The sequence below is a fragment of the Canis lupus genome, chromosome 26 (assembly GCF_003254725.2).
Source record: "Canis lupus dingo isolate Sandy chromosome 26, ASM325472v2, whole genome shotgun sequence".
NCBI classification, from domain to species: domain Eukaryota; kingdom Metazoa; phylum Chordata; class Mammalia; order Carnivora; family Canidae; genus Canis; species Canis lupus.
Genome location: NC_064268.1, coordinates 10,409,336 through 10,429,920, shown reverse-complemented (window position 1 = coordinate 10,429,920; position 20,585 = coordinate 10,409,336). Strand labels below are relative to the sequence as shown.

Sequence of the window (20,585 nt, the reverse complement as noted above, 5' to 3'; positions counted from 1 at the left end):
CTTCATCCGGATCCCTGGAACCTGGGACTAAGCTACCTTACACGACGAGAGGGAATTAAAGGTACCAAGCAGCTGACCTTAAAATAAAGAGATTGTCCCGGCCCGTCACAGGGTCCTTTACATGTGGAAGAAGGAAGGAGATCAGCGTGACAGGTGAAATGTGAGAAAGACTCACCTGGCAATTGCTGTTTTGGAGAATGGAGGAAGTTGCCACAAGCCGAGGGATGCGACTGTCCTCCAGGATGCTGGAAAGCGCAAGGAGGAGCGTTCTCCCGAGGGCTCCCGAAAGGCACGCAGAGCTACTGACACCTTCATTTCAGTCCATTCGGACATCTGCCCCCCAGCTGTGAGATAATGAATTTGTGTTTTTAAGCCACTACAAGGACACTAGGGATGGGCGTCTGCCTTTGGCTCAGGGCGTGATCCCAGGATCCAGATCGAGTCCTTCATCAGGCTCCCTGTGAGGAGCCTGCTTCTCCCTCTACCTGAGTCTCTGCCTCTCTCTCTCCATGTCTCTCACGAATAAATAAATCTTTAATTAAAAAAAGAAAGAAAAAAAAAGAAAGAAAAGAAAGAAAGAAGGAAAGAAGAAAGAAGGAAAGAAAGAAAGAAAGAAAGAAAGAAAGAGAAAGAAAGAAAGAAAGAAAGAAAGAAAGAAAGAAAGAAAGAAAGAAAGAAAGAAAAAAAGAAAAAAAGAAAAAAAGAAAAAACAAGAACTTTAAGCCACTACACATATGGCCATTTGTTACAGCTTGGGTGGTAAACCGAGAGGTACCTCATGACCACCCCAGAGTAAGTGTTTGCGATAGATGCCTAGGTCACTGCTGCCCTCAAGGGGACTTGCACGGCTCCCAGACTGACCGTCCTGTCCCTGTGTCGTGCCCAAGATTGCGAATCCGAGAAACCACCAAGGAGCCGACACCGATGCAAACACACAAGGGTTTATCTACAAGCTCGAGCTTGGGTCCAAGTGTACCCGACACAGCAGAGCAGGGACTTGGACCCCGAGGTGGGTTCCAGCTTAGTTTTAAGGGCTGGTCTAGGGACCCCTGGGTGGCGCAGTGGTTTGGCGCCTGCCTTTGGCCCAGGGCGCGATCCTGGAGACCCGGAATCGAATCCCATGTCGGGCTCCTGGTGCATGGAGCCTGCTTCTCCCTCTGCCTGTGTCTCTGCCTCTCTCTCTCTCTCTCTCTCTCTCTCTGTGTGACTATCATAAATAAATTTAAAAATTTAAAATTAAAAAAAAAAAAAAAAGGGCTGGTCTAGGGGACCTCCAGAAGGGGCGGAGGAATTTCTGTTTACATTCTGATATGGGGCTTTCAAGGGCATTGAGCTCTGTTCTTATTCTAATAGGGGCTTCCTGCCCTTGGCCTGGGCTCTGTTTTTATTCTAATATGGGGCTTTCTAGGATTTTAAGCGGTAAGCTGTTTTCTTCCCGTAACTGTAGTAAGGTAAAGTTCAACTCTTATTCACAGGGGCCTGGGATGGGTGTACTTGTGCTAACGCTGAACTTAAAGCGGAATGGCCTTAATTTTCTCGGCCTCCACACCTGGCTGAGTGGGCAGCAGGGCTATGACCTCTCTCCAGCCATGGTTGATTGGACCAGAGAGGGACAACCAAGCCCAAACAGGTGAGAGACTCCGCCCAGAATTTGAAATGGACACAGATGCTTCAAATTAGTTTCTGTTTGGAGCAGCCTCAATGCCAAATCTAGTTTGTGAATGGGTTTTGTTTTTTAAGATTTTATTTATTGATTTGAGATAGAGCAGGAATAAGGAGAGGGGGACAGAGGGAGCCTGATGTGGGGCTCGATCCCAGGACCCCAGGATCATGACCTGAGCCGAAGGCCAACACTTAACCTACTGACCCACCCAGGTGCCTGAGAACAGGGTTTATTAGACCTGCACTATGCTATAAAATATTTTTTTCTTTAGTTACCCATATGTTTTGATCTTAAAATTTTTTACTTGCAAAATCTGGATGACCTGCTACTCAAAATCCAGAGTCCCTGGCAACCCCAACCCACAGCCCTGCACAGCAGTAACTGGCCAGAGTGGTGTTCAGTTCCTGTCCTTAGGAATCTCACACTCCTCTTTGCCACACGTCACCCCACTCTCCATTTCCTTCCCAACACCAAGAGCAGGCACCCATCAATATCTACCATCCTGCCTGGACTGTTTGCCTCACAAATAGAGAGATGTTTCTCCAGACTCACACTTGTCAGCCCCTCCGCACCTGCTCTCCCTACTCCCCATCCTGGCCAAAGCATGATGACCCTGTGGACAGCCCAGTGGGTTCCCAGGCCCTCTGGAGTCCAGCTGGATTCGACCACTGGGAGGTGCCAGTAAGAGATCGGGAGGCAAGAAGGGTGTGCTGTTGGATTATTTTACTGACTCCCTTCATATGGGGTCAGGAACGGCTGACTGCAACCCTCCACTGAAGGCCACAACCCGTGCCCATAACTCCAAGGCATCTGAGATTCTAAACTCAAACCTAGAACTCCCGGTCCTTTAGGTATTTGCACCAAAGTAGGAGGACAGATGATGTTTGATTTAAGTTTATTTGCATGTGGGGATCCCTGGGTGGCGCAGAGGTTTGGCGCTTGCCTTTGGCCCAGGGCGCGATCCTGGAGACCCGGGATCGAGTCCCATGTCGGGCTCCCGGGGCATGGAGCCTGCTTCTCCCTCTGCCTGTGTCTGTGCCTCTCTCTCTCTCTCTCTCTCTGTGTGACTATCATAAAAAAAAAATAAAAAATAAATAAATAAAAAAATAAAAAAAAAGTTTATCTGCATGATTTGTAATTTTCAAATATGTAAACAAACGGCATATGGGCCTCCCTTTGCACTCTTGCCTCGAGGGCCACATGTGTTAGGTGTGGATCTGCAAGGTGCCCCTATCTCCCCAGGCCAAAATGTGGGCATGAACCCCAGCTGGCCTGATTGGATGCCCCCTCCCCACATGCCAAGCCTTCTAGGGATGCCTTTGACTTAACGGGGCCTGAGCTGATTTCTGTTGCTTACAATCAAAAAACCCTGACAGACACACAGGTCTGCCCAGCACCCCTCCTCCCCCTGTCTCTTGTCCTTCCTGTTAGACAAGGAAGTAAATACATACCAGGCTCGCACAGAAGACACAGAGGATTTACAGAGGGAGGAAGGAGAGAGCAGGAGAGCATCCTCAGGTACATCTCACAAGAGGAATCCAGAGAGAGAACTGGACCCACTGCTTCCCAATGTCCTCCTCCCTCCCTCCCCTAGGACCAACTCTTAGGTCCCATCCCCCATTCCCTCTTCCCCCTACCTTAACTGACTCAGGGAAATTGTGCATGAAAATCGCTGAGTTGCATTAAAAGGTTGTGCCTTCAGCTCCAACCTCTACCCTCAAATATATCAAACAAAACAACAAAAAAAACTTTTTAAAATTTTCACTAGAAAATCCTCAAAGCCTGTGCACTTGATTCGCCGTCTTTTGTAAATATTTCTCATTCCCTAAAAGTGATCTCGCTGAATGGATTAATACTAATCTGGAGAGAGGACTGAGGAAATTTACATCATTTAAATGAGAGCCTCTATTATGCAAAATTATTATTCAAACTATGCAAACATTGGGCTGGACTGGCTGCTTGACTGGTGGCAAACCACCATGTGGGGTGGCCCAGGAGGTGGGCAGAGAGAGAATCTGGACACAAAGCAGAATGGCTAGAGGGCACTGGAACCCGGGGATAGTCTCTGGCAGGTTGGGTCCTGGAACATTGTTTGCCCGTGCATCCATCTCTCGCTTAAAATATGCAAAAGAATGAGTCATTCCCCTCGAAAATCATAGGAAATGAACCCCTCGGATGTTGTGGCTATAGATCAAAACTACTTGTAACAGCAGCTCCAGATATTCCTGAAGACTGAGAAGGATGGAATTCCCTCCCAGCAGCATGTCTTGTAAAGATGAGACAAACCGCCCCTCCCCCCAAAAATAGCTTTCAGGGTAAATGGGGAAAGAACAGAACATTTGATAGAAAAGAGACCACCATTATTACCATGGATGCTGATACCACTAATAAGAACTCCATTCCTTTGCCATGGCTTTTTGTTGTTGTTGTTTTGTTTTTGTTTTTGTTTTTTAAGGAAATCCGATTGGGATGTTCACTTGCCTAAAGCCTTTTAGTGGCTTTCCATTCCAGACATCACACTGAAGTCTATGTCTCCATCATGACTGGACCCCTTTCTCATCCCCCGAGTCTTCCTAGGCTATTGGTCTCCTCCCTCACCCTCTGCTATCATGCCATTAACTCCTACAATATGCACGACTCCTTCTACCCTAGGACCTTAGTCTGTGCTGCTTCCTCTGCCAGAAATGCTCTTCTCCCTGCTTTCTGACTGGCTACCTCTTTCTCTCACTTCAGGCTTTATCCTAAATGTCCCCCCTCATACGGGCCCCTTCCCTGACCTCCAACCCAATGTTCCTTAAATATTCTCTAATTATTCACTGCTAGACACACATAGCTGCTCTTCCTAGCCCCTACCATTCTTTCTTTCATGAAATGCAATTATATACTTATTTGTGTCTTTGCTTATTTTCTTGTTTACTCTCCGCCACCACCACCAAGTTATTATAAACTCCTGCCTGGCAGGAACTGTGTCTTTCTTGTTCAGGGCCAAATTCCCAACACTTTGCACCATGCCTGGTACCTAGTAAAGAGGGATCAAGACCTGAGCCAAAGGCAGACGCTCAATCACTGAGCCACCCAGGTGTCTCAGAACACAGATCTTCTGACCAATTCAGAATCTGGGGCCCCTTCTGCAGGCCACACTGCCAGGTCTCTGACTATCACTTCATGAGTTCAAATTCCTCTGAAATCTGGTGAACCTTTTCTTCAGCCAGAGTACAGATCATATGTAGAAATAAGAGTGGAAATGTTTTAAAGGATGAAGTGTTTTCAAAGGCCCTCAGTAATTAAGAAGTATTCATTCATTCATTTATTCAAGATTTGATTGATTCTCTGTTCTGTGCCAGCACTGTTTCCATGAATTTGGACCTGAACAAGCTGCCTCAGTGATCCTGATGTGCATCCAACTGTGGAAACCACTGATCCAATGCCACCCCTTCCTTTGACAGAATGTGAAACCGAGGCCCAAAGAACAGTCATTCACCCAAGGAGGAGAAGAAGGCTGTGTGCCCCAGGCCTTTCCCAAGTACGATTGCATGTGATCCACACAACCACAGTGAAAGGTAGGCATGATCCCCATCTTACAGATAGGAGTGAAGAGACATGGTCAAGGTCCCAGGGTCAGTCTGTCAGGAGGAAATGTGATGACCAGACACTGTCCTAGGTTGAAGTTCCCAGAAATCCTACTCTGAGACACAGTCTAGCATACTGGCTACTTATGAAGGAGGATCCTTGGGATCAATCCCTGTGGGAGGAAGCAGGAGTGGGCCGAGGGGAAGCCGAGGCACAACCACATCCTCAGCCTACCCTAGAGGGAGTCAGGGAACTAATGTGGTGATGTTCCCAGTGGGTCCAGATGGCTGGGCCTTCATGTTCCTTCTTGATGGGTCTTAAACTGTAGGCTGGCCTGGAAGGGGACACGAGCCAGGTGGCTCTGCAGCCGAGGGATCCTTGAAGGCATGAACAGAGAGGCCTTCCAACCCCCAGCATCTAGGGCCATGTGTCCTCTGCTGAAGTGAGATCAGCATGACACTTGGAACTGAGGTTTGATGCATGTCTCATAGATGGAAAGCAGGAGAGTTAGGATCTGAACCCAGGTCTATCCTAGGCCAACATTCCCCACCCCCTGCACTTTTTTTTTTTTTTTTAACCACTAGTCCACACTGCCAAAGCCAAAGCCAAAGAAGTTCAAAACTACTTGGACAGAGGGAATAAAAGAGAGAAGATTCCAAGATTTTATCAATCCAAGGTTTAACAACCTAGGAGCCTTGAACACATGACATCTTCCCTGACAAATAAGAAAGTTGGAAAAAAAAAAAAAAAAAGAAAGTTGGGGGATCCCTGGGTGGCGCAGCGGTTTGGCGCCTGCCTTTGGCCCAGGGCGCGATCCTGGAGACCCGGGATCGAATCCCACCTCGGGCTCCCTGCATGGAGCCTGCTTCTCCCTCTGCCTATGTCTCTGCCTCTCTCTCTCTGTGTGTGACTATCATGAATAAATAAATAAAATCTTTAAAAAAAAAAAAAGAAAGTTGGGATTTGGAGCCAAAGGAGGGGGAGGGATGACGGGTTAAGATCTGACCAAGCTGCTTGTGGAAGAGGTGGCTGGAATGAAAATTTGCTTTCAGGGGCAGATAATGAAACCATCATGTTTTGACCTCTCTGAGATGGCAAAGGGCAAGGAAGACAACCCAGCATTTGTCTGGAGCATTGCATGATGGGAAGTGCCATTAACACCTGGAAAAGATGAAATGCAGCTGGGGAGATTAAAAAACAACACCACAGGGATCCCTGGGTGGCGCAGCGGTTTGGCGCCTGCCTTTGGCCCAGGGCGCGATCCTGGAGACCCGGGATCGAGTCCCACGTCGGGCTCCCGGTGCATGGAGCCTGCTTCTCCCTCTGCCTGTGTCTCTGCCTCTCTCTCTCTCTGTGTGTGACTATCATAAATAAATAAAAATTTAAAAAAAAAAAAAACAACACCACATGTCCTTCCAGGGACTGTGAGGACTTGTCCCAAGAGGCAGGGAGCGATGGAAGACAGTTTCACAGATGATGAGTTCCAGCCCCAGCTCAGCATTGACAAACATGCTGTGTGTCCTTGAGCAAACCACTTGCCCTCTCTGGGCCTCAATGAGAGCAAATTAACAGCGAGTACAGTGAGTTCTGCCTTACGGAAGCCAAACATATTATACAGCAAAATCAGATGGCTTTGCCTCCTGACGATGTCTTAGATTGTATTCTTTGTCCCAGCCACACTAAACCTCTAGGAAGACCATTATTTCCACAAAGAAAAATGTTCATTCTTCATCTGCTTCTAAGACAAAGCCCTCTCAACTTTTGTTCTTCCTCTTTTGAAAGGGCCTTGAGTAAAATATACATTTCACTTTCCTCTCTACTGTAACAGCAGCTATATACTGATGCACACCACCTGGGGCCATTTGATCTCTACCTCATGGAGGCATACCCAGTGGTCTAGGAGGAGCTCCCAAGGCAGGAGAGGAAGGAGAGGCGGGCTGTTTCCCTCCTGGCCTCCTCTGCTGTGATAACCACCACACACTTCATGACTTATCAGGAGCTCCCGTCAGCAGCCCCTCCACCACAGCGCCACCAGTCTCTGGGTGCCCCCCACCCCCTTCCCTCCCTCTGCCCCAGCGGTGGTAACAGCTCCTTGCTCTGCTAGCTCCTCAGTTCTTCGATATACCCTTGAGATCCCTTCTTTGCACCTACCTCATTATCAACAGTCTTTGTACCAAACTCTCCCCAACTGCTCAGTTAAAGTGTGCTGTCTCTTTCCCACGGGAACCTAGCTGACATGGATGAAAAAAATAAACGAATGAGTAAATGAATAAATGGGTGGCTGGAAATGGTAACATGTGACAAGTGTGCTAATTACTGGCTAATATACCATCACTTCACAGTATATACATATGTCAAATCATCACAGTGCACATGTTAAATATGGATAATTTTTTAAAGGTTTTTTTTTTTAATTTATTCATGAGAGACACACAGAGAGAGGCAGAGACACAGGCAGAGGGAGAAGCAGGCTCCTTGCAAGGAGCCCAATATGGGACTCGATCCCAGGACCCCAGGATCATGCCCTGAGTGGTAGGCAGACGCTCAACCACTGAGCCGCCCAGGTGCCCAAATATGGACAATTTTTATTTGTCAGGTATGCCTCAATAAAGCAGGGGGCTAGGGGTTGGGGGGTAAGTGGCCGAGCGGGTGGATAAAGGGGAGAAATAGCAGATCAGGTAAGGATTGTGTTAAGGTTAGGTTAGGAGTTAAGGGTAAGGTAAGCAAGAGGGTAGGGGTCAGGGTTAGGCTAGGAGTCCCCGTGCGGATCTGAGGCAGGGTTTGTTTGCAAAGCAGAGGGAGGTGGGAGGACTTGGAAGGCGAGGTGACCTGCCCACAGTCCCCGAGGCTGCAGGAAGTCTCCTCCCCTCGTCTGCGCCGCCCAAGGGGACGTGAGGTGACTGTGCTGTACCAAATGCCCATTAATTACACTGGCCAAAGGTCGGCCAGCACGCCCACACTCGTGCATGGACAGTACATTAAAACCACCTTCAAAAAAAATAAAAATAAAAATAAAACCACCTTCAAGAGGCAGCTGGCACCTCAACAAAAGGACACTGGTCCTCAGCCTGGAGCAAGGTCAGATGGAAGGAGTCCGGCATGCCTGGCACCCTCAAGGGAGTCACCCAGCTCCGTGGCCATGTGAGGAAGACATTTCTCATCTTAGACAAGCAATTCTGGAAGCTACCAGTGCTGTGGCTTAGAATAGACTCAGGAGCCCCCATCTGGCTTCTTCTTGTGCCTAATGCAGGCATTTTCCTCACGTACAGAATTTCAGATTTCTACAGTATCCAGCATTTCCCACAGTTCGGTGACTCAAAGCTGAAGTCACAATTGGTCACAATTTTGTCATATCCCCATCGTGCATGCTTTTATTATTTATTTAATGTTTTCTTTGAGATTGACACTCATCCAGCACTCCCCTTTTTCTTGAATACATTTTTTAAAATATTTATTTGAAAGAGAGAGAGAGCATGAGCAGGGAGAGGGACACAGAGGGAGAAGCAGACTCTCTGCTGAGCAGGGAGCCCAACAGAGGGTTTGATCCCAGGACCCTGAGATCATGACCTGAGCCAAAGGCAGATGCTTAACCACCTGAACCACCCAGGTGCCCCTTGAATATGTTTTAAAAGGAAATATTATTTCATGCCTCAGCAAAGCAGAAGGGTTCCAGAACTCTGGAAGCAGACTTTCTGCTTTTCAAATCCTGCCTTTGGTCCCTACTAGCTGTGTGACCTTGGGCAAGTACTACTTTCACCATTCTGTGATTTGGTTTTTTCATCCATAAAGTGGAAATAATAATAGTATCTTTTAAGAGAATGAAATGAATGCAAAACCTTTAGAAAATTGCCCAGAATAAGCACGGTTTAAGTGGTGGTGGCTGCTCTTTTTTTTTTTTTTTAAGATTTATTTATTTATTCATGAGAAACACAGAGAGAGAGAGAGAGAGAGAGAGAGAGAGGCAGAGACACAGGCAGAGGGAGAAGCAGGCTCCATGCAGGGAGCCCGATGCAGAACTCGATCCCAGGTCCCCAGGATCACACCCTGGGCTGTAGGCGGCGCTAAACCGCTGCGCCACTGGGGCTGCCCGGTGGTGGCTGCTCTTGTTGGAAATGGAAAACTAGAAAGAAGGCTACATAGAAAGAAGGTAAAGGGAAAACATAAATTCAAAATAAAAAAAATTATGAAATTCTCTTTGTTGGAAAGAGAAATTAGCAAGCACCAGGCATGAAAGCCATAGTGGCACAAAGCTGAATTTTTCTTCATGGGGTAATCCATCAGAGACTGAAAGAGATCTGAACAAAGTAGATCACCTTAACCAAGTGATTTAAAGCCCTGTCCTTGTATCAACTACCATCATCCTTTGTATAAAAAAACAAACAAACAAACAAAAACAATCATCCTTTGTACTCTACCCTGCATTCCACTCTGGTTTCCCCCTCCAATTACAGGGGCAAACAGGTCCAGGAGATGGAAGAGACCTGCCCCAGGACACAAGCAAATTCATACTGTAGTGTAAGCGCCAACAGCAGCTGTTCTTGGTGTCACCAAGTGTTTGACTTCAGCTTGCGTTGCAGAGACATCCACTTCCAGAGGCATCCATTTCAGAGAAGCATCCAGGGCTATCTTGATAAACACACGGTCAGCCACCCCGACTAAATAAAGAGCCAGCCTTCCCCCACTGAGATGCCTCTGTTTTAGAGATTTTGGTTGATTTCCATAATTGCCCATTTGGGCCACTTTTTTTTTTTTTTTTCCTCTTTGGGCACTTTGCATTCCCACTCTTATATTTCAAATTCATCAGTAAAGAGAGAGCCCAAGAAACCCTAGGACCCATTCTCAAGGACCCACTCTCGAACCCCAAAAAGCAGAATCAATCTCTCTCTCTCTCTCTCTCTCTCTCATTCCTCAAACCTCTCCCTTTACCTACCCTCTCCCTTGCTTTGTGGTGCCTAGCTCACCTTGTGTGCTCTGGGGGTTATAAGTAATAAGCTGCTTTCCTTTAAAGTTTCCTAATGGTTACTGCTGATGGGCATCTTGCAATCATAATAAGAACCACCAGGATAGGGCTCCTGGGTGGCTCAGTGGTTAAGCCTCTGCCTTCGGCCCAGGGCGTGATCCTGGGGTCCTGGGATGGAGTTCCGCATCGGGCTCCCTGCAGGGAGCCTGCTTCTCCTTCTGCCTATGTCTCCACCTCTCTCTGTGTGTCTCTCATGAACAAATAAATAAAATCTTTAAAAAACAAAAAAACAACACCAAGGTAGGTCCAGTCATAACCTTGGTTTGGAAAAGGGAAGTGTCTGTAGGAAGCTCCCCCGGGGTATTCCTTGCAATAACATTACTATGAAAAGGCTGAGAGCAGCACCACACAAATAAATACAGGTGTCATTGTCAGATGCTTTGGACACGGACTCCTGGAATCTCTCTTCAACATGAATAACTGAGAACCTCAGTCTAGCTCTGTTAAATGGGTTTATATCTTCAGGCATCGGCCATAAAAAGCCCTTACGTGTAAAGAAAGGCTTATATGAAAATTCCAGAAAAATGTGAGAAGCAGTCAATGGCCATTACACAAAATGACTTGCAGAAGTCTCTGAGTATTTTCATCTTCACCAAACTGCCTTTATGAAAAAGAGCCATAAAAGGAAAGACTTCAGCAACCTCCCAGAGGTTATGAACACTGGTATATTGCAATCAGTGTTGCTCTAAGGCTCAGGAAACTCGATTTTCTTTGCCACTAAAATTGCCTGCGATATTCTCCTTCAGTTTTCAAAATTAATTTAAATGTGCATTCCTCTAGACAAAGAAAAAGTAACAAATAAAAAAATTAAAATGCCAGGCTGGAGGTAGTAAAACCAGGAGATAGGGGTCGCTATGAGAGGGCAAGCCAATTATTTTCCCTATTTCAGGGTCTGGGTTCCTGGTGTTAAGAAACATGGAACTGAAGCTAATGGTCTCTGAGCACCAGTCATTTTGCTTCCCACATACATAGGCATGCACGTGCATGCACACATATGCACCATACATACACGTGCACATGCATGTACACACATACACATATGCACACACACGCATGCAACACACCTACGCAAGTGCAGGTGCGCACTCACACACACAAGGGATAACGCGACAAACTATCTACTCCTCCTTCCCACTCGGCCCTCCTCCACATAATTCTTAGTCCCAGGTAGGCCGGCGCAGGAACCCACACTCCAGACTTGAGGTCTCCAAGCTCCTTATCTCCTTCGTCACACACATCCAAGTATCATGCCAAATCTTGCTCTCATTTTGTTATTTTCTTTTGTTTATTTATACAATGCTTATTATTGTCCAGAAAAAAAATGGATTCAGAGGACAGGAAGCATTATCGCCTAAAATTCTTACAACCTCAGGCACCTGGGTGGCTCAGTCCGTTAAACCCCTGACTTCAGTTGGGAGAATAATCTCAAGGTCCTGGGATCAAGCCCCAGTCCAGCTCCCTGCCAGGTGGGGAGTCTGCTCGTCCTTCTGCCCCTTCCCCCACTCATTCTGTCTGTCTCTCACATAAGTAAAATCTTTTGTAAAAAGATAGAGTGCATGCACAGAGGGAGAGGGAGAAGCAAACTCCCTGCTGAGCAGAGAGCCCCACAAGGGGCTCAAAGAAATAAATCCTGTGACTCAGTAACTGGCAACTTTTATTTTGCAGCCCAGCACCTATTTCTTCTTTTGGAAACACCCTTCCCTGGCTCTCAATCCAAGAGGCTTGGGAAAAGCCCAGGCTCACCCCCTGCCAAGGAGCGGTCACCTGGCCCAGGCCTGACCAATGACCAATTCCATCCGCTGGCCATAAGGATTGGCTCAGCAATGCACATATGACCTATAGTGCTCTAATTAAAACCAATCCCTTAATTTTTATAAGAACTGTTAGGAAAGAGGTACTCTCTCTTCATAGGAGCTGCCTAGGGGGCAGGAGTTAAGCCTGGAGATATACTGGTAGCCATCTTGTCACCATGAAGAAAGAAACAGCCTAAATAAAGCCAACACCGACTCAAGAGATAAATCTTTAGTAACTTTTTTAGAGCTTCTGGATGTAGCCATACCCAAAATTAGATCCATCTTTAGTGAGCATACAACACAAGTAGTTGCCTTAGGGTAGCCCTGGTGGTTTAGCGCCGCCTGCAGCCCAGGGCGTGATCCTGGAGACCCTGGATCGAGTCCCACATCGGGCTCTCTGCATGGAGCCTGCTTCTCCCTCTGCCTGTGTCTCTACCTCTCTCTCTCTCTCTCTCTCTCTCTCTCTCTCTCTCTGTCTCTATGAGTAAATAAATAAAATCTTTAAAAAAAAAACAAGTAGTTGCCTTAGTAGGAGAACAAAGAAAGAATGTTTCAGGTACAAGAACAGTGAGGCTGATGCAAAGGCTCTGAGGCAGAAGCATTTTTGTCAGAAAGAAAGCCATTGTAGCTAGGGTTCAGAGACAGGCACCAGTGGAGGAAAATGAGATCTGAGAGAAGGATAAGGACCAGACCATCCAGGGTAGATATAATTCTAAGGATTTTTATCCAAGGAACGATAGGCAAAATTTTAAGGAGAGGGTTGGTAATTTGAAGTTTGTAAAGAGCACGGGAGGCTGCCTTAAGGAGAATGGACTGGGATAAGGAAGCAAGCAGGGTAGATGTTGGAGGGAGCATTAGGGGACTATTGTAATCAGGTTAGAGAAATGGTGGCCTGGAACATAGTGGCACGTGTCCACATTGCTGCTCTTGGGAAAACCATATGGAGGAGGGGAGGCTGGCCACGTCCCATCTTTGTAACTACACAATTTGAAAACTAATGCATTGGGTGACGGGCACTGGGGGTTATTCTGTATGTTGGTAAATTGAACACCAATTAAAAAAAAAAAAAAGAAAAAAGAAAACTGATGCAACCACCAAGGAAGATTTGTCGCACCCAGCAGCCCGCCTGAACCACCGAATCGTGGAGAGTTAACACAACCAATAAATCTACAGTTGCTGCGTGACAGCGCTGCTTTGCATACATACAGCCACAAAGCAAGGAGCCGTGAGCTGTGTTTCTCCGTTGAATGCAGTCACTCTTAAGCTCCTAAGAACCTGGAAGCTGTCAGACCCCTTGTACCTGTTTGTCCTTTCCCGCTTACACCCTCCAATGGATCTTCCCTTGAATGGCATTCCTTTTGAGTTAACAAATGGCAGGTGTTAATTGTGAAGCAAAAAGACTCCTTTACAGGAGAGAAATCAGATCTATCACCTTAACCGCGTGAACTAGGTTAACATCATCATTGCTAGGATATTGCACCTCCCTCTAGGACCCACTGGGAACACAACATCACCCACAAGGCATTTTTGCCAAAAACGTTTAACCTGAAACTAATCATAAGAAGCAATCAAACAAATCCAAGTTGGAAGACTTTGTACAGAACAAATGGCCTATGGTTTTCAAATATCAGTGCCAGGAAAGAAAAAAAAAAAAAAGCAAGGAGACGATTCTAAATTCCAAGAGACTGAATAGAAAGAACAACTAAGTGCCAAGCACGATCTTTGGTTGGATCCTGATTCGGAAGGAAAAAAAAAAAAAGTCTGTAAAACACATTTTGTGGACAAATGGGGAAATTAAAATAATGACTGCATGGTAGACGATAGTATTGCATCAATGTTCAACTTCCTGAGTGTGAACATCATGTCATGGTTATAAGAAAGGATGTCCATGACCTTAGGATTTGCACACTGCAGTGTTGTTTTTTTTTTTTTTTTAATTTTTAAAATTTTATTTAAATTCAGTTTGCCGGGCAGCCCCGGGTGGCTCAGCGGTTTAGTACCTCCTCCTTCAGTCCAGGACCTGATCCTGAAGACCCAGGATCCAGTCCCATGTCGGGCTCCCTGCATGGAGCCTGCTTCTCCCTCTGCCTATGTCTCTGCCTCTCTCTCTTTCTCTCTGTGTGTGTCTCTCATGAATAAATGAATAAAATCTTTTAAAAAATAAAAATAAATAAATTCAGTTTGCCAACATACAGTATAACACTCAGTGCTTATCACATCCCATGCCCTCCTCAATGCCCGTCACCCAGTCACCCCATCCCCCTGCCCACCTCCCCTTCTGCAACCCTTTGTTTGTTTCCCAGAGTCAGGAGGCTCTTATGGTTTGTCTTCCTCTCTAATTTTTCCCCACTCAGTTTCCCCTCCTTTCCTTATGGTCCATTGCACTATTTCTTATATTCCATATATGAGTGAGACCATATGATAATTGTCTTACTCCAACTGACATTGGAGTAATAATACCCTCCAATTCTATCCATATAGAGGTAAATGGTAGGTATTCATCCTTTCTGATGGCTGAGTAATATTCCATTGTATACATACCATATCTTCTTTATCCCTTCATTTGTTGAAGGACATCTTTGCTCCTTCCACAGTTTGGCTATTGTGGACATTGCTGCTATAAACATTGGCGTGCACGTGCCCTGTCATTTCACTACATCTGTATCTTTGGGTGCACACTGTGGTAATGAAGGTTAAGTGCCATGCTGTCTGCACCTGGTTCTTAGATAAACAATGATAGGTGATATATATAAATGTAGAAAGAGATACATAGTATAAACATGACATAATGTCAAAAATGGCTCCATCAGGGTGACAAGTATCTGACTGTTTATTGTGCTGATCTATTATTCTTGCACATCTTTTGCAAGTTTGAATGATTTCAAATTAAGAATTGTGAGGGAAAGTCGGTAACTGTTTTATATCCACGCACGTGTGTGTGCAAATACAGAGACATACAAGCCAATGGCCTGCTGTCACTATGGTAAAGAACCATCTCCCAGTGGGGAACATTGGGATAACCAAGCATCCTGGTTTGCCTAGGACAGACATTATTAATATCACCCTCTAAAAAAGTGCTCACCTTACTTATGTCAAGGGCAGTTGCCAAAAATGGGAGAGAAAATGTCACCATCATCTGACATCTGCTATATCGTCTTCTAGTCATTCACTCCCCGAACATGTACTGAGTCCCTAATGGTGTGCCAGCAGCTAAGTATACAATGCTGAGTAAAATCAACCAGGTTCCTGCCCTCATGGAACTGACCATCTAAAGTCATGCTTGGCCAACTATAACCCACTGGCCAGATCCAACCTGGTTTTTCATAACACATGAAAATAAATAAAAAATAAAATTTAAATGGTTGGAAAAAAATCAGAAGGAAAATGTAATCCCATGACATGTGAAAATTAAATGAAATTCAAACTTCAGCATCTATCAAAGTTTTATTGGCACACTGCGCTAGTCATTCCTGCATTATCTCTGGCCGATGTCTTGTTCCAACCACAGAACTGAATGGTCATTAACAGGCATCGTGTGGCCCACAAAGCGTAAGAGATTTACTATCTGGGCCTCTACCGAAAAGGTTTGCCAACCCCCAGTGGAAAGCCATGTTTCTGGTGTAGTGCCCAGGGTTACTGGAAGATGAAATAAGATAATGCAAGAATAACAGTACCGCCGGTGCCTCGCACATAACAAAGCATTCAATCAATGTGCATTGGCTATCTGCGTCAATTTGCTGATCTGTAAAATGAAAGCAAAAAGAACACCTCTCTGGTGTGGTGGTTGTGTGAATTGTAATAAGAAAATGCGTGTCAAAAAAAAAAAAAAAAGAAAATCCGTGTCAAAAAAAAAAAAGAAAAGAAAACACGTGTCAAGCACTTGGCACAATACCTGCGTATAGTAATCACTCAATAAACAGTAACTACTGGCTGTGAATGCATCTGGCTGCAGCAATGCCCCTTCTATTGACAGGATGATTGGTTTTTTGTTTTTTAATTTTTTTATTTATTTATGAGAGTCACACAGAGAGAGAGAGAGAGAGAGAGAGAGAGGCAGAGACACACGCAGAGGGAGAAGCAGGCTCCATGCCCCGGGAGCCCGACGTGGGACTCGATCCCGGGTCTCCAGGATGGTGCCCTGGGCCAAAGGCAGGCGCCAAACCGCTGCGCCACCCAGGGATCCCGACAGGATGATTGTTACATTTATTACCTCGGTTAATCTGTTTAACGTTTCATATGGAAGTATCTCAAATGTTCAACAGAATAAATGTAACATAAAATCCTATATGATCTTCTATAGTAGGTAATAAAAATTAATAACCTTGCTTGCTTATTGGTTTGTATGGTTCACCTCCCCCCCAATGTGATCCACTCCTCTCCTCTGCTGTATCAGACATCAGCAGATGGGAAACACCCCACTGAGTCCATCCATTCTTCTGCAGAGGTGGCCATTTGGGGCATCTTCCATCGCTTTGCTCCTACAAACAAATGGCTATTCTTGTGAATGCCTGCTAACTCATGGTTCTGCACAGTTGCACAGGCAGTATATTACAACCTTTCTCAGCCCCTTTCTCAGTGAGGCTCTGAAATCTTACGTTACTTGCTGAAGTCACACAGGCAAGACTCATGACTGGGTCTTTATTCTCTGCCTTCCCCAAACTCACCTCTTTCAAATCACCCCCACCTCAAATTGAAGCAATTGGTCACTTTTCCAAAGCAGAGGATGCAATCAACCCATTTCTGTTCCCAAGATTAAAAGCCACTAGCAAAAAACAAAACCATGTTGGAACTTCCAAGGTGTGTTTGAATTAAGTTTTGCATTTCTGTGCCACGGAGGAAGGCTAGTTGAGGATTTGCAATACTAATTGACTGTAAAAGAGCAAAAGATTTTTACTCAACAATTACTTTTTTGAAGGGCTGTGTAAACCCTAATGGAATCCATGAATTTTATTCATATCTTTCCTGCTATGTGCCATCAACTGGTAAATTTGTATAACACAGAAACAGGCTATGGCAGGGGCCTGCAAGACATTCCCAAGCCCTACAGGAAGAACATAGATGTTTATTGAGCATGTACTAACTATGTCCTAGAGACAGCACCTACTGCCATAAACTTCTCAATAGTCCTTCACACTAGATACCATGATTTACATTTTCCTAAAGAGACATCAGGATCAAAGCCTTAACTGACTTGTCCAATATCACACAGCTAGTAAGTGGCAAAGCTAGGAAATAAACTCAAGCCTGTGCTGTCCTAAAGCCCTGATTCTCCAAAGAAATCCATACACCGAGGACAGAAATGTCCCATCTCCACTTGGACCCTAAAATTCAAATGTATTTATTCTAACTTACCCTTATCAGAAACCTGATGGTTTAACCTAAAATCTAAAGATGAGAATTATATGGTCCCAAGCAAGGATTTAGTCCATTTTCAAATGCAGAAAAGGTATTAAACAGGATAAATCAGTTCACAATAGGGCAGGACTAGAGGATCATTCATGTGGCTGAAACTCAGGGATATTTTTCTGTCCATAACTCAAAACTTTGTTAGGTATTTTCTTTTCTTTTTTACTTGAGAAAGAGAGAGAGAATGAGCGAGGAGGAGGGGCAGAGGGAGAGGGAGAAAGGGAGCCTGACATGGGGCTCCATCCCAGGACCCTGAGATCATGACCTGAGCTGAAGACAGACACCTAACCAACTGAGCCACACAGGAACCCCTATTAGGCAATTTCTAAAGACTTCATACAATGTAACACTTGGGGTAATCAACCCTTTAGAAAGACGGAAAATGATTTTAATGAAAAAAAAAAAACATGGTAATATGGAAAGCAACAAACATGTATGAATGAAAATGAAAAAAATTGCTTTTACAAGTCTAGAAATCTATCAGGACCCAGACATCTGTCACCTCCTGAACAGACTTTAATTTTAGAGTTTGCTTCCTTTAAAAAATTTCCCCCTTCTCTTCCCATAGTTAGATGGATTTCACATATGTTTGGGATTTCACAAACTCGATCTTGGTAGGTGTGATATCTAAGAATATCTGAAGCTGTTTCCAAGTGTGGGATGACGCTTGTCTTGTTCTTTGAAATCCAACCTTTGGATTTTTCTTACTCTTTGTGGCTACTCTTGTGACGTCAGGTGATTCTGAAATCCATGTCTGCAGACACGAACTGACCCAAGCCTGAGTATCATTTCCAGTGGCCTTTATCTCCTCCCAGACATCCTCCAGTGCATCATGTTACAACCTATAAATGTGTTTCTACATCCTCTGGTGATCTTGTAAAAATGCAGATTCTGATGCAATAGGGCTGAACACAAGACAGGGTGACATAACAGAGAGTGCCTTAAGGTGGTTCATAAGGGTATCTTCAGGAAGATGACATTTGAACTGAAATATATATGACAAGAAGCCAGCCATGTGAAGACCTGGAGGGAGAGCATTTCAGCAAAGACCCGACCCTGGAGAGGGTCAGCATGTGCAAATATCCCGTAGCTGGAATCCACTTGCCAGATGCTATGAATGTATAGCTGTAGGGAGATCCCAGCATGGACAGAGGCCAGGAAATCACACAGAGCTTCTCAACCAGGGGTGGTACTAACCCCCTCCAGGAGAATTTGGTGATGTACGGGGTTTTGTGGTTGCCATATGGACTATGGGCACCATTGGCATTTACCAGTTTGGGATCAGGGATACAAAATACTCTAAAATATGAAGGACAGTGCTATGCAGTGAAGTTCTCTCCACTCCAGAAGTCCAGTAAGGAATTGGGATTGGATTCTGAGCAGGACAGGAAACCACCAGAGACCAGAAGACTATTGGAATCTGATGTATGTGTTTAAAAGACCCCTTTGTGGGGAGAAAGGCAATAGTGGAGCATGATTGGAAATGGAGAGGCCACTTAAGATCTTTCTGGGTTCCAGGAACACTGTTGCCCTGCATCCTTGACCTGCATAAGCGGCCGTGGCTAGATTAGGGTGGCAGTAGTAGAGATAGGGAGAAGACACGATGGGGTATACGTTTTGGAAGGACCAAACCAGCTCGTGGGGTGGAGAAGCCAAGGGTGGAAAGTGAAGCACAAGGAGTCGTGGGCAAGCCCCATGTTTCTGGCCTCAGCAACTGGCTGGCAGTAATGCCATCTCCTCCGCTGGTGAAGTAGGTGCAAAGAATGGCCACCCAATCTTGAGCGCCCCCAGCACTGGGAGTGACTGCTCACAGCTCACAGCAACCCCAGCAGGCCGGGTTGAAGCTTCCTCCATTCGAAACCATGTTTGTCCATCCATCCATCTGTCTCACAGCACTTAGCTTTTTCCCTGCCCTCTCCTGCCTCTCTTGAGGGCTTTCCTTCTGCAGATCACTTCCACGGGAACCTCCGTCACAGGCTCCACTTCTAGAGAACCTGTCCTCCCTGTAATCTTATGGGAAAAGTCTCTCTATAATCTTATTATTTAAATGAAACCTTTTTATTTAGAAAAATTATGTCTATGCTTTGGAATAGGAAGGCTGGGGAGATAGCCACAGGGAACAGGGTTTCTTTGGGGGATGATGAAAATGTTCTAACGTTCACAGTGGGTAGAGTTGTACATATCTGTGAATATACTGAAAAACCAAATGGTACATTTTAAATTGGTGAATTGTATGGAATGTGAATTATATCTCCATAAATCTGTTTAAAAAAATAGTTGTCCATCTTCTATCCCAAACAAAAAATGAAAAAGCCCAGCCTCCTTGATCATGGCCCCCACTTGGGTTTTCAGTTGTTATCTCCTTCCTGCCTTCAGGTTCCCTCTGCTCCAGCCAGAGCCAACTGCTTCCAGCCTGATCCCCCAAACCATGTGCTTTTCTGCCCTCCAGGGATGCTCTCCTGGGTCCCCCACTCTTCCCCTGCCCAGGTCCCCAGCCATGTGTGATGTCCTCCCTTAGGGCTCCTGTCCTCTCCCGGGGTTCTGCAGGGCTCAGCGTGGTGATGAGGAAGCACGGGGACTTTGGAGAAGTCGGTTAATGTCCTGGATCCTGAGTTTACTCACCTATAATATCGAGATCGGCCGTTCATCCTACGACTGAGCATCAGGTGCCATGCACTGGATACACACAGCAGTGAGCAAAATAGACTGGAGATGGTACCGACCTTACAGGTAAAAAATAATCTGTCCAAACCTTCCAATAGTGGCTGACACATAACTGTCACTTAGTAAATGAGTGGGAGCGTGGTCATTTCCTTCTACTCCTTTAGTCTTTTTTTTAAGATTTTATTTATTTATTCATGAGAGACACAGAGAGACAGGCAGGGACATAGGCAGAAGGAAAAGCAGACTCCCTGCAGGGGAGACCAATGCTGGACTCGATCCCAAGCCCCTGGGATCACGACATGATCCAAAAGCAGACGCTCAATCACTGAGCCACCCAGGAGCCCCTGCCCCTTTAGTCTTGAGCCAGGCCTCACCCAAAGCTGTTTTATTTTTCATCTTGTATTTAGCCTGTGTGTCTCCTTCCCCTAAATGGGCCATAAAGTCCTTTAAGCCATGCATTAAGACAGAC

At 45.5% G+C, this 20,585-nt stretch overlaps 1 long non-coding RNA gene across 1 annotated transcript; it reads left to right on the top strand.

The window, feature by feature from the left end:
- The first annotated feature begins 3,104 nt into the window (after positions 1 to 3,104).
- On the top strand, positions 3,105 to 20,179 carry LOC118352412 (uncharacterized). The gene is made up of 3 exons (XR_004809502.2): positions 3,105 to 3,181; positions 5,110 to 5,223; positions 20,000 to 20,179. It is a non-coding gene; the product is annotated as an uncharacterized LOC118352412 (long non-coding RNA).
- Positions 20,180 to 20,585: the final 406 nt, after the last annotated feature.